The sequence below is a fragment of the Vigna unguiculata genome, chromosome 6, assembly GCF_037176805.1.
Source record: "Vigna unguiculata cultivar grain cowpea cultivar isolate G323 ecotype 2 chromosome 6, ASM3717680v1, whole genome shotgun sequence".
NCBI lineage: Eukaryota > Viridiplantae > Streptophyta > Magnoliopsida > Fabales > Fabaceae > Vigna > Vigna unguiculata.
The window spans coordinates 24889919-24905976 of NC_140797.1; positions in this window are offsets into that span (position 1 = coordinate 24889919).

Here is a 16058-nt window from a genome sequence, read left to right on the forward strand (position 1 = left end):
TACCTGCTCCCCATGTGGACAAGTTCTTTTTGTATCAAATTGTAACTTCCAAAGCAAGAGGGTAATGGTATTCAATTTTGTTTTGTTATTGTTTTTCTTATTTTAATGACTTTAATATAAACTTGTTGACATGACAGATGTTTATTTGTGGAGATCAATGACCAGATCTTGACAAGTAAAGAAACTAGAAACTTTGCGCCTCGTGAATGGATTAACAATATGGTAAGATTGGTGGTTTATGTTATTTTGACATGATAAGGTTGGTGGTGACTTTTTTGTTGTTGTGTATGTATGTAGTCCATTTTCTTTGCAGCATTGACATTTATGTTCAAGGAAAAATGTGAAACTAGGAGTATCAGTAGAGTCATATTTAGTCCAATTTACACGGTATGTGTTGTCAGTTTTTTACATACAATTTTAATTTGTTAGCAAAACTTAATTGTATTAATATTTTATGCAGCATAAGGTTATCCGTGATTGTGCCAAGAGGAAGGTGAACAGACGGGTTTGGTCTTTACCGGACTATAATGAATTTTTTCCAAATCGCCTTCTATCTATACATGATATTTTGAGAGCAAAATATGTTACTGTTGTTATTTTTATTTATCTTTCTTGTGGCTATGTTCAGGTTTTGTGTACCAATTATGTGCTTCTAAGTTCATTTACTTGTTTTAGGTAATGGCACCCGTGCTTCATGACAACCGCTGGTGGTGCTATGCCCTTGATTGGGAATCCAAAAAATTGTTTGTGCTTGACTCCCTAGGACACAAGTGTCCTAGGAGAAAACAAATTGACAACCACATTATAAGTATTGTTATGTTGTTGACTTTGCGGAAGTCATTTATAATTTCTTCAGCCTATTAAGTAATATGACATGTTACTTGAATTTGTATGTTTAAAGGCACATAATCTGGAGTTGTTGTTCTCAATGCTAATGGGTCCCAACCTGAAAGAGACACCATCTTTGAAAGTAATCATTGAAGACCTGCCACAACAACCAAATTTGTAAGTTGTTGTGTTTCTGACTTCAAACTGTTGTTCAATGTTGGAGATGATGAGTTCTGTGATAGCTGATGTTACTGAATTTGGTTTTCATTTTCAGATTTGACTGTGGTATTATGGTACTGAAATACATGGAGCATTGGAAAGCTAACAAAAAGTACAATGGCCAAAGCATGCCTACTTATAGTGGGGTAAGTTTAATGTACAAGGAGGAAAATTGTTCATTCATTACTTGAATTGAAAAGTTAAGTTCAATGTATTGAGTTGTTCATTTTTCATTGCAAGCGAAGCTGCAGCAGTTTCGACAAGACTACATAATTGATTGGGTCATGGATCTCCAAAATATTCATCGCGACACTGTTCTTTACCCCATTCAGTACAACACATATGCTTTCCCATCAGTTGATTGATAGGTTTAGGATTTTAGATTTTGTAAATGACAGGGTGGCTTATAAGCCTGAACCAAATTAGTTTTTGTATGGGGCATTCAATATAGATATGAACAGATATATTTTGTTGTACAAATTTTGCAATGTTGTTGAAACCCAGGACGAAATAAATTGTAAACTTTGGTTTGCTTTTTCACATCATTGTCATAAATATAATTTCAAGTATTCAGAGGTTCCAGTTTATGTGCGTAGCATGTGGTTGGTAAGTGCGAACCTCAAAATGTGTGGGTTAAACTGATTCAGGATATAAGTGTGAAGTATAGTTTCCCCTTCTGTTAACCTGAGTCATATGATTTGAACAAAATGTTTAAGAGTTGTAGGGTTGGATGATAAGTATCAACTTTGGTGGGGTGAGTAAATTATGGACTCCCTTTAGAGTATCACGAATTGAGAAGGAATAAGTATTAGGACAAGTTTTGGACCTTGTTAATTTTTTGAAATTGACCAAGTCCCAGATTAAGTGCAAAACACAGTTATGATAAGTGCAAAGCTAAACTTCATTGCACAATCTTCATTTCATGGAGCGACGTACAAGTTATTGACCTTAAGTTTACTAGATTTATGGTGTTGTCCTGGTGGATGAGGTGTGTTAATTAAAGGTGAACCCATTTCAGTAGTTTGTGGTGTGAGGAATGATTCAGAATATAAGTACGAAGTATAGTTTCTCCTTCTGCTAACCTGAGTCATATGATTTGAACAAAATGTTTAAGAGTTGTTGGGTTGGATGATAAGTATCCACTTTGGTGGGATGAGAAAATTATGGACTCCCTTTAGAGTATCACGAATTGAGAAGGAATAAATATTATGATCAGTTTTGGACCTTGTTAATTTTTTGAAATTGACCAAGTCCCAGACTAAGTGCAAAGCACAGTTATGATAAGTGCAAAGCTGAACTTCATTGCACAATCTTCATTTCATGGAGCGCCGTACATGGAGCGACGTACAAGTTATTGACCTTAAGTTTACTAGATTTATGGTGTTGTCCTGGTGGATGAGGTGGGTTAATTAAAGGTGAACCCATTTCAGTAGTTTGTGGTGTTAGGAATGATTCAGGATATAAGTGCGAAGTATAGTTTTCCCTTTTGCTAGCCTGAGTCATATGATTTGAACAAAATGTTTAAGAGTTGTTGGGTTGGATGATAAATATCCACTTTGGTGGGGTGAGTAAATTTCGGACTCCCTTTAGGGTATCACGAATCGAGAAGCAATAAGTATTAGGATCAGTTTTGGACCTTGTTAATTTTTTTGAAATTGACCAAGTCCCAGATTAATTGCAAAGCACAGTTATCATAAGTTCAAAGCACAATTATTATAAATGTCTAACAATTATTCCCTTCTACTTTAAATGCAAAGCTTTGTTATCCTAGCTGCGAACTAGAAGTTTCCTTCAAAGGAAAACTTAGGTCCTCAATCCATTGACAACCTAACTGCCAAAGCACATGATATGTGAACCACAACCACAGTTTAAGCAATCACATAACAAAATAAAGGGTCCTTACATGGCATACATTACAGTGAAATCATAAATCAAAACACCCATAATGTTTTGCATAAGACGATGTTTGACAAAATATAACTAAACTTAACATTGAATTGACGATTTCATCTTAAACCATAATATATAACAGGGTATAGTTGCCACTATGGTTGTGACTTTGATGATTGCCTTGCCTGAGTGTTCTTGAATTTCTTGAAAGGATCAACTAGGCTTTTAATCCTGTCATCAATGCTGATGTAGGTCATTTCCTCATCTTAACTACTATCCTCTACTGTCTGCAAAAGGATTTGGTCCAAATGCTCCAAATTTGAATCCACAGTCATTTCCACATTTTGCTAAACAATTGGTTCAACATCAGGGTTTACAGTTACTGGTTCAGTGTGGTTCATCTGTTGTTGAACAGGTTCTTGGGGTGGTTCCTTTTCTATATCAACTCTGTCTGAAGTTGCTACCTCTTCCATTGTTGGATCATTGATGCCATGTTTGAAGACCTATGCATTTGTTTACAACACAATCAATAATGTGTTTGGACATGACACAATATGATGAATAAGCTATTAAATATCACACCTTAACAATATTCCTTAGAGTGATGTTTAAGTACAACTTATCTGCCTTAGGATTGAATACAAAAACTTGTTTCAGTAAAAGCACAACCCCAATACCTATCAGTGTACCACATTCAGGATGTGAAACTGCTTTATTGTGAACGCTGGCCTGGGTAGTGTGCTATGGGTCTTGATAAAATAGTTCACTACCATTAAAATGTTTGTTGAGCAGTTTCAGTGGGGCAAAGTGTTGGAAATAAAAAACACAATATAACTTGAAATACCTTAACAGTGAGAAGCAAATCCCCCAACCCATTTCCTTTACACTACTTCACAACACATGCCACAAAGGGCAATTTGTCAAACACCTTTTTGGTGTACATTGGAGTAACATTTTTCATGTCACCCCCTTCCACCAAACCTGCATACGGCATCATTTAGTGTGCTCATATTTTTTGAATGATGAAGCTTATAACCAGGTTGTAGTAGTGTTTCAATCAAAAATTACCATGGTGTTTGATGAACATGGTCGCCCATTTCCAAGCATTTGATTCAAAGTCACGAGAAAGAGTTGCAGCAGCAATGTGCCCCATAAACTACTGCGTGGATTCTTGTCTTCCTGCCACACGGTTCATGATCACAGCTTGATAATTTCCTGTTGGACCAGGGATCAAAGACGTGCTTCCACTACACCGTCGCATGAAGCTCTGCAGCTCCGCTTCGTCTAAGTCCAGAGACTCCCATTGTTCAATTTTCTCTGATGCAATATCACCAATTGAAAGCAAGTTAAAGTTGGAGCTAAAGAAAACGTGTTAAGTCTGTGCGATGCAAACTTCATGACCAAAATACTCTTGCAAACTGGTTATTTAAGTTATGTGACATTTTCCCACTCTAAAGATTGTCCCGTTGCACTTCTTCTGTGACTTTTTAAACAAGCCACACACACCCATCCCGTCAGCCATCACCATTTAATTGCATTCATTGCAATGAAGGGCATGGTGTGATTTTTCTGCTAACAAAAAAGTTAAAATGCATAAACACCATTAAAGCCTTTGTAAAAACAGATTGAAGGTGGAATTAATGTCCAGCGACTAACAGGGGCTGACATTTTGGCCACCACTGAAGACGTAAGAGAAGAAATTAATGCAAGCTTTTAATTCCACCAACAACCAATTGGACCACTTACAATGGTGCGTCTTAATCTGCTTATTGTCTCCCATATACGTTATACTAATTATGTAGGGTTTTTTTTTGCTAATACATTCTGAAATGAAATCCTAAGCTTAGTGAAATATTATTTATGAAATGAAATGCTACCTAAATGTTACCTTTATATGAATCACAAACAGAGTTTTGAAATTATAAAAAAAAATACCTAAATTGATCCAATGGCCATTGGGATGGTGGAGTTATGGATGAAGTAAACTGAATGTGAATTTACTTTGATGCACAAATGCAAAATGGTGAACATGATGACCCAATATGCTTGGATGACATAACTTTACTTCATGAAGACTGTGGACTAGGCACATCTGATGCGGATGAAACATCTGATAGTGCTCAAGACATTAACAACACTGAGGAGGGTGTTGTGCCCACTATTGGAATGCGATTTGAAAGTGCAAAAGACGTTAAGAGTTTTTACAAGCAACATGTTGTGAAATGTGGTTTTGGTGTTCGAACTCGCACATAAAAAAAGGATGACGATAACCAGTTGTGTTACCTGAAATTAGTTTGCTCAAGGGAAGGGAAGTATGTGTCCCATATCCCGCCAGAATTGAAGACCCACCCAACCCAAACAAGACAATGTCCAGCGTGCTTAACAGCAGTAAAAAAACCAGAAGCATGGATACTAAGCACTGTGGTTCATGATAACAATCATGACATTAGTCCAACTAAATCAAGGTTAATACGTGGGAATAGAAGATTGAATTTACAGGCTAAGCGAACACTTGATATTAATGACGAGGCTGGTGTACGTTTGAACAAGACATTTAGGTCCTTGGTTGGTCAAGTAGGAGGTTTTGACAACTTACAGTTTCTTGAGTGAGACGCAAGGAATTACATCGGGCAGCAAAGAAGAGCTTTTGGCAAGGAGGAAGATGGTCATGCTTTGATTCAACATTTCTCAAGAATGAGTTAGTTGAATAATTCATTCTATTATGAAATTGACACTGATGCTGAAAATAGAATCATTAATGTCTTTTGGGCAGATGCAAGGAGTAGAGCTGCGTCTGATGAAGGATCGTCTCGGATTTGGGGTGAAATTCGTCTAGAACAAAAACGGGTATGAACCCTAAAACAAAAATGGGGAAAATGGAGGACGTTGATTTGGGATTTTTACGGAGTGGAAGGAAATCACGCCACTTGGAGGAGGTTCCAAGATAAGTGAGGAAGATCCGCCACTTTGAATCGAAGATTCAAAGATAAGGATCAGTGGTTCTGAGGAGAACCTCGGGACTTGAGAGAAAACTCAAATTTTCATATAACTCAAATATGGATACAAATGTGTCTCACAAGGGCTTATATATTATGGGCCGAAACACCAAAAGGCCCAACATAACTAAAGGTTCGATAAAGCCTAAACAAAAACATTAAAAAAATTATAAAAGAGTTCCTATTCTACGATCTGAAGCTAATCCGAGATCTCTCTCTAAAGGTCTTGGGCATGATTCCATCAACTGCTCTGACATCGTTGTGACGATCCCGAGCCACGCCTCCATCATTGCCTCCAGGTTGGAGGAAATTCGACCTCAAATTTTAGCGTTTTATTACCTACAACCAAACACACAAACATAAGTGTTGAAAGCACGCAAAACTTGAATAGTCTAAAGATAGAAATAAAATTCTTTCTAAAAATGAGATTGAAATCGTGGGAGAGGTCAATCTCTTATTATCAAGGTGCTTGGAGATTTTCCTCCAAGATCAAAGATAAACCTACAGAACACATTAAAGAGTTTCAACACAACTATACTATTCACAGTGAAACCCAAAGGAAAATAACCCATAGTAATCATAATAGAAAAAGAGTGTCCTTAAAATCCCTTAGGATTTTCAGGATAGGACAAACACATAAGCAGATGATTAAAGTCAGGTTCATGTGTTGCCCATGTTGTTGTTGCCTTTTCTATCATCTTTTCCTCACCCCATTGCTTATGCCATTGCTCCTTAATGTATAAGTCTTCCCTAGGCATTAAGAAAAAAAAGAAAGGGGTTAGTAAGTGTTCCTAACGAAAATGCAAAATCATGATGTGAATGGGAACAACAATTTAACACATTATCACCCCCCTTTAAGGATTTCATCTCAACCATGCATTTCTAGGGTGTGAGGAGAGACTCATTCTCGTGTTTCTCTCTTTATTCTTCTTCTTCCTTTGCTCTTTGTTCTTTCTCTTCTCGCTTCTTTAGCTCTTTCTCTTTTCTTTCTCTAAGCTCTTTCATCTTTTGTTCTCTTCCTCTCATCTCTAGCTCTTTTCTTTCTCTTTGCTTTTTCCTCTCTTGCTCTCTTAGCTCTTGCTCCTTTCTCTCTTTTAACTCTCTCTCTTGTCTAACTTTGAGCTTCTGCCTAACACTCCTTTTCACCTCTTTCAAGTATACAATGTAATCTTGGAGTTCCTGAAGAGTCATGTACTTGGCGTTCCAATTAGGACATTGATAATTTTCGTGTCCATAACCTTCAGACTTGGTGCACCTAATAGCACTTGTTTTGTCTTTTGCAATGATCGTCTATCTTCGTGTTGCTCCCTTCTAAGATTCCCAAGTTTGCTATTCAACCTGATAATTCTGGACACAATGAAGTTGATATCTTCTATCAAGGTCAAACGTGTATGGAACATTTTGGAGTGCTCAAAATTCCTAATTCCTGCAGTGAAAGAGAGGAAACAAAAACTAACATAAAACACAGTAAGTGGTTAGCAAAAGAATGTAGATAAAGTTATCAAATGGTCCTCACCACTTCTTACGTATTTACACTCAATTCCACTCGTGTTTCACTCTCAAAGTGTATTCACTCACTCTCAAGTTCCTGTTCAGTTCTTCAAAGAACCTCTAATCAACCCATCCAGAATTCAACATCAAAGTGATAGATGTAACAAATCTAAGCTCAAATCCGGAAGCCAAGGAAAGGAAATCTCCAAGACAAAACCAAGAAATTTAAAGACAAATTAAAAAGCACCAAAAGCAAGAAAAGGGTTAAACCAAAGAGAGTAAAATATGTGACAAAACTAAAACCCTAACAATGAGAAAAGCATTGTAAAGGACCCGAGTAATCTAAACAATGTATTTAGAATTACTCATGGAAATGTGAAACAAATTACTCAAGCTAAATTGTGATGATTAATTCAAACTCCCACAAGCAATACTTCCAACAATTTAGCTCAAGGTACATTGTCCCACAACACAAGAATCCAAGGAAAAATCAAACTGAAAGAGAAATGATGGACAAGAGACTCAAGAAAAGCAATAATGAACAATTAATGACTCTAAATGGTAAGAACTAGGCAAAGTAGAATGCATGAAGGCACTAGAAATTGAACTAGAAAAAGTGACAAAGCACCACAATTATGCCCATTGCAACCACCAAAAGATAAGGAGCACCAAAGGAAGTCTAAACTGCTCCCGAGAGGGGATGGACCCTTTCAAGTCACTAGGAGAATTAACAACAATGCTTATGAGTTAGACTTGCCCCCAAGCTACAATATAAGTAACTCATTCAATGTTTGTGACCTTTCTCCTTTTGATGTAGGGTTTAAGAATTCGTGGTCGAATTCTCTCCAAGAAAGGGAGGATGATGAAGGTATGACCACCTCCTTAAAAGCTCCCTCACGAAGGATCACTAGAAGCATGTCTAGAGGGGAGTCTTCTATTCCATCACCTTTATCTTTTTTTTTGCATTATTTTAGTTTGAATTCCCTAAGTTGGTTTCTAGTTGACTTATTTTGGTTGACTTGTTGACTTTGACCCAAAGTTGACCTTTGACCAAGATTAGATTAACTTAAACCAACATGCTAATCCTTGTTTGTCTTGTTTTGTAGGTAATTAAGAGAAAGTAGAGCATGGCTAGGTGGCACATGATGATTAGAGCACATGGATGAAGTGGAAGAGAGAGGAAAGCAAAAAGCATAAAGTAAAAGCAAAAGTAGACATGTACCTTGTCTTGTTTTGCCTTTTTGGTTTATTCCTTAGAAGTCTAGTTGGTCACCTTCCTCTTTTGGCCTAGAATCCTTATGGGAATGCATCCACCAATCATCTTCACTCATTTAGCCGAGAATTACTTTCACACTAGGTTTAGGGTTTGCTAGCTCATCCTTTTCATGTTTTTGTATTTGCTAAAGGACCCCTATGAACTCCTATTTAAAGGGTGCTCCTAGTCTTGTAAAAGGGTTGATCATTTTGTTATTATAAACTTTGTGTTTCAACCATCTCTTTGCCGTGAGCTCTCCTTCCTAGAAGTGAACTACCTTTGTCTTATCTTGCTTGCAAGTGGCGACACCATCACTCATCTCTAGGGTTTGGTTGGCTTAGATCCCCCCTATGAGTGGCGTGCTTCTTCCATTCTTCATCTTCTATGCTTTTCATTTTTATTGTTTCTTCTTTCATTTTTCTCTTTAAGTGTTGTTATTGTCGTGTGTGTTTAAGCTTGAATCCAACTCTCTTCTTTCTTTCATGAGCTTGAGAAATGAACCTTCACATCTAGATAGTTTGCTATCTTAATGTCCAGTGGGAATTTTCAAAAAGCCTTCTTAAACAACTTCACCATATTCATAACTCTAAAAGAAAACAAGATAATCCTTCATCAACGTTAGTGGACTTTGGTGATGTCATATCATTCGACACTACATACCTAACCAACAAATACAACATGTCATTTGCACCCTTTGTTGGTGTTAACCATCATGGCCACTCAATTCTACTTGGATGTGGGCTGCTCTCTGTAGAGGATGCATCAACTTTCACATGGCTATTTCAATGCTGGTTGAGGTGCATGGGTAACAAGGCACCAGATGGCATCATAATTGACCAATGTAAAGCCATGAAAAATGCTATTGTTGTTGTATTTCCCAACACCAGGCATTGTTGGTGTTTGTGGCACATCATGAAGAAAGTGCCCAAAAAGTGGGTGGATTGACAATGTACAAGACCATAAAACATGCTTTGAAACAATTGGTGTATGAGTCCACCTCCACTATTAATTTTGAGATTGGTTAGGAATAATTCATATCCAGCTTCGACTTACATCATAACAAATGGCTTTCTACGCTTTACGCCGAAAGAAGTAGATGGGTTCCTTGTTATTTGAAGTCTCAATTTTGGGCTGGTATGTCCACCACTCAAAGAAGTGAGAGTATGAATGTCTTCTTTGATGGTTTAATAAATTCAACCACAACATGAAACAATTTGTCATCCAATACGACAATGCGCTACGGTCCAAGGCAGAGAAGGAAATTGAAGCCGATTTTGCTTCCTCCAATACCACCCTACCTTGTTCCACTCAATCATTGATTGAAAGGCAATTCCAGGAAGAATACACTCATGCAGAGCTAGCTGAAGTTCAGCAAGAGTTAAGGAGTAAGATCAATTGCACTATCAGAAGTTGTGAATGTGATGAAATGTTTTCAAAGTACATGGTTAAAGAGGAGTGCATACGTAATAGACAAAGTGATGACAAAATGAATGAAATTATTTTTGATAAAGTCACGCAACAAATTCGATGTACTTATCTTTTGTTTGAATTTAGAGGTATTTTATGCCAATACAGCTTTCTTGTACTAGCAAACGCATTCTTGAAGAGGTAGAGCAAACGCATTCGACGAAGACACACTTACATAAGAGCGTCATACAAACATAATAACGACGATCCCGATGTCGAAAGGTATGACTTCATGTGTATGAGATTTTACGAAATTGCAGAAGTTGCATGTCAATCTGAGAATGGGACAAATTCTGTGTTAACACAACTTGACTCCATGTTTGCAACTCTTGACTTACCTATACTGAATAATCCAAGTCTTCCTTCCCAGAAGGGGAAGGAAAAATTAACCCAATATCAAACGCCCACAATGGACAACATGGTACGAAGCCCTTCACATGTTAGGAGGAAAGGTCGACCCCGAACAAATAGGCTTCAATCAACAGTCGAAAAGGTTTCCAAGAAACAAAAATGGAGGGCAACATTGAATAAATCGACAAGGAATCTTGATGTAAGTAATTCATGCACATTGTAAACATATTTAGACGGATTGAATTACAATTACTTAATCACACCCATTTAATGCATGTTACATTTTGCACCAGGTTACCCTTAATATGGAAAGTGGAGCGCCCATAGTTTAGCTACCCACCACCATGGGTAATTCAAACAATTTGTTATCACTCTCACCCTTCACAGGTTTTATGTCTCTCCTAGCATCATTAGAGCACAATATCGATACTCAAATATCTACAAATGAAGACATCATTAGGTAATATATCACGCTGCTGTTATTTATTAAGATCCAAACCACTTAACATATGTCATGACTTTCAATTTTCGATGCAGAAATGAATGACAACATTTGGAGGGTTATTTTGTAATGTCTTTTTGGACCTGTTGTATATGTGTCATTAACAAATGGTGGATGAAGGTTCAATTGGTAGCTGCAGATTGTTTTGGCAATTCTGCTGTCATGCCCAGTTTTTTTGTATCACACAGTAACAACAGATATTATTTCCCATGTAGTTTAGCATATACGTGTCTTTAGGTTTGCAGATAATTTCATGTCTATACTTTGTTACAATCTCTTGTATTTACAACTTCTTCACATTGTATGGTCGTATACCTGACATGAAGAAAACAATGTTAAACAAAAAAATTATGTTCTTTCCAAACATTTACTTGGTTGCTGAAAAATTCAGCATATCTGAAAATAAAGTAATCTTGCTTAGCACTTATTAAGCCACAAGTTAGCACATAAATTGTACCCTCTTAATTGGCAGCACAAACAACATTCATTTACAAATCAGTCACCTGGCTTATCAGTACTCATGTCATTGCGTTGCACTTACAAAACCAATCAAGCTAGACAAAACCATTACCCTATATAACTGTTAAGTAATGCGTGATGGAGAATTATGACAATTACTTGGCTACTGAAAATATGAACATAACTGAGAAGAAAGTTTTCCTGGTTAGCAGATATTAAGTCACGGGTTAGCACATAAACTGCACCCTCTTAATTGGCAGCACAAACAACATTCGTTTACAAATCAGTCACTTGGCTTATCAGTACTCATGTCATTGCTTTGCATTTACAAAACCAATCAACCTAAACAAAATATTACCCTATATGACTGTTAAGTAATGCAGGATGGAGAAGTATGACAATTACTTGGCTGCTGAAAATATGAACACAATTGAAAAGAAAGTTTTCCTGGTTGACAGATATTAAGCCACAGGTTAGCACATAAATTGCACCCTCTTAATTGGCAGCACAAACAACATTCGTTTAAAAATCAGTCACTTGGGTTATCAGTACTAATGTTAGTGTTTTGCACTTACAAAACCAATCAACCTAGACAAAACCATTACCATATGTCACTGTTAACTATTATTAAAGGCATCCTGGAAAAAATATGTTATGCCTGCACAATACATGACAACAGAATTTCACGTTGCTCATTCTCAATCTTTGTTTCCTTTCATTACACATACAACATCATTACAATCCATTAAACAACATTCATTAAAGAACCACATTCAATTGTCAATAAACAAATTAAGAATATAATTTCGAATCTTCTTCCAAACATTACTTCGATAAATTCATAATTCGTCCACAACTTACACAAATTAAGGGTACCACAATTAATTTACTCTATGTTTAATTCAAATAAAATCTAACAGCACTACAAACATCCAACAACTTCTAACTACTTCGCTTCCTCCTCCTCGCATAAGTCATAAAAGGAGTTCGTATGGCTATGCTCTTGAAACGCTGCCTCGGTTCTTCCTTCAATTTGTGTTAAAAATTACTGCTTTGACCTTCATCTCGTTGTATGTTCGCACCAACCTCTTTGGCATGTTGCTGCGGAGGAGTCCTTTCAACAACCTCAAACCTCTCTTCCTGCCCAATTTCATCACAGTCTTCCTGTCTCCCATAATTATGTGGTTCAGCGGGAAGCTCCTCTTTCAAAATCTTGTTGGATGTATTATTCATTATGGCTTTAAACTCCTCCATTGCCTTCCGTAGTTCCATAATCCCAGTCTCTTGTTTAGCTATTTCTATACTTAAATGTTCCTCGTCTTCTTCGTCTTCGTCGTCCTCAAATCCTTCACCATATTTATCAAAACCTTCTTGCACAAAAGGATGACAAAACCTTCACCATATTACACCAAGTAATTACTGCATACAATTTATGTCAATACCTATAAATAACTACTAATACTAAATCCATTTTCATACCTTGTTGTTATTCAAAGCACTACTTATTTTTTCCTCAATCACTTTCATATCCATCCATTGGAATATTCGGGGGAACATTGTGCTTGACTTTCCAACATCCCATTTTGGAATCAAAAAGTGCTCAAAAGCCCAAATCTAAACCATCTCAAAATCAATAAAATTAAATGAATACATATCTTCCTATTTCAAACAATAGACATCTCAATTCAAACAAATTCATTATAAATTACCTATAACAAGTACATACAACCAACAATGTGGAAGTGTCTCTTCTTTCCTTTGTCCTGTAAGAACATGGATGCACTACATATGCTCCCAACTAACTGTTCATAAACAAGTCCACCCCAATTGCATTTGTCAAGACCACTAAGGTCATCAAGAATGGTAAATAACATGGGAAAAATTGTTCCCTTGCGACTTGGAATAAGGAACTCCGATATTCCCAAAACAATATATAGCCTACAGTAATCCTTCGGGCTAACCGACTCCCTACATCTTTTAGAAAATCATATAACATCTCAACATCAACAATTTCATTATTCAATAATTTCCTACACTTGCTCTCCACAAAAACGTCATCTAACTTAATACTATGACCAACAACCCGTAATCCGAGTCCCAAACAAACATCTAATAAAGATAAATGAACAACTTTATTACTTATGATAAACCCCCTTCCTCTCAACCCACACACTGATTAAGGAACTAAAAAATTTCTTACCCATTTTTACATTTCTTTTCAACATCAAAAACCATCCAAATGGTGTGTCTTCAATTACAGACCTTTGTTCTCCACTTAAATTTTTATTTAACAAAGCAAGGTACTTGGCCCGACAACAATGCTTAAAAATCTACAGATATGCATCAACAAAACTTATGAAATGTCATTGTACATGTTAGTCAGTAATAACCAAAATTTAAGTCTTCACACCTTTAACTCATGCTTCTTCTGACCACCGCATTCGCTGCTATCACTATAATGAGCCATCACACTATCATTTTTGTAAAATACTATTGTCACGTCCTGCCATATGTGCATTCACATACTAGTAGGTTAGCACTTACAAACTCATACCTTACCACTTCAAAATTGATACCTTAACACATACAAACTCACACCTTAGCACTTACAAACTAAAAGCTTAACACTTAAAAAATGATACCTTACCAATAATAAACTGATAGGTTAGCACTTACAAACAAAGAGGTTATCACTTATATTATAATAGCTTACCATAAATGCAATCCATATCACCTATCAAGAAATGCAACAACAATGGACATCATATGTGCCAACATGTAAGCATGTTTTATCACACCAAAGATAAATCGATTAACAAAAAGTTAAGTCTTGTTTCTCATTTTTTCTTCATACTTAAATCAGCATAATAATAGTGTTCCAGGTTGTCTGTTTTGACTATGATTTCTGATGAATACATTCATATTTATCACTCTAACTTCACCTAATTAAGACTGCTTTGCAGAATTTGTTAGTATAAGGTCATATCTGCAAAAACAATTACCCCACTCACAGCTCTGTTGTGCAAACATTTTAAATATTCATTTCCAATTCATTACTACAAAGTCTGTGCAAAACTCAGTACCTTGACTTAGCACTTATATATTAATAGGTTAGCATAAATTTTCAACAATCACTTTGCTTACCTCTTCAACAACACTAATTTGAAAAAAAAATTCAAAACTTTATCACAAATTTACTCTAGCCAAAAACAAAAACAAAAATCACTTCTTTCCACAAACATCAACAAATTTATCGGAGTGGGTTAACCCAAAAATTTTTGTGCTCCACCAAAACAGAAAGGGATGACCATGGAACAGAGCAACGACCATTGATGAAGAAGAAAATTACAGGGCTCGCCAACAACACACATACGAAACGACATGGAGGACGGAAAAACAGTGGGCAAGCACGAAAGCGATACCTGTAGATGGTTTAACGACAAAATGCTCACCATTGCTGCTGCAACCACTTCCACTACGTGATCTGTAACTCCTCTCTGCCTTTTCTCACTTCCTTCTCTCACTCATTTGCTCTCTCTCACCCCATTCTCTCTCGCTTCTCTCACTTCAACCATTGTTGCTTCTCTCTCTCATGCTGCTTCTCTCTCTCACTTGTTTCTATTTAACTTTTGTAACTTCTTCAAACCACCACTTATGCTTTCCTTCAGACAACACCATTACGTGGCTTCTTTTTAAAAAAAAAATTAAAATCTCTCACTGCCACGTCAGGTAGTGAGAGAAGTTGTGAAAAGTTGGTTGTTAAAATATCATTACTGAAATACTACATCCCATCAAAGGTCAACAATACATTACATATATGATAATTAGATGAAAACATGTACCACATTTACATGTATTCTAAAGCTACAACATACAAAACACGTAAAGAGAAAGAAAAGAAACAATGACTCTCCTCAAAACTCACCCTACAGTGATGTAACATTTTAAGACTTTTTCTCACCAATTAATCCATACGAAAACAAACAAATGCTTGGCCAAACAATTGAACCCCTACATGCATGTTACAGATCTCTAGCACATAAAACTCACAGAAACCCCTTCAACATGCATCTAAAAATCAACGTAAATAACATTGCACCTATAGCCTTAAAGGTGCCACTATTCCCACAAATCGCAAGAGATAAAATAATATTTAAACATCAACAAGTTACCCACAACCTAAAGTCAATGCATGACACATTAAAATCAAAGTAGAGCCACTATGTAGACATTAAAAACAACCGTGGCAGCACAACTACACAACACATAACTATATTCAAACAACACACATGAAATTAAGGAGTGTGAAGATACTACAATTGATCACCCAACCAACAAAGCTTCAAGGAGAATTAAAAAGAGAAACGAAACCCCATATATTCACAACCGATTTCCCCAATCAAATAAATCTAGTGTATATGAACCCATTTTCCTTAATTTGAAATTGCCACACCCCAAGCTTAGAGAAAGATTTAAAAGACCCCAACCCTATGCATCAGCAACATGCATCCCTACGTAAAATTCATGTGCGCCTGAACCAAAAGTTCAACAAATACATTGGGAACGTCTTGTCCACCCCATGCTAGGTGAATAAATCATT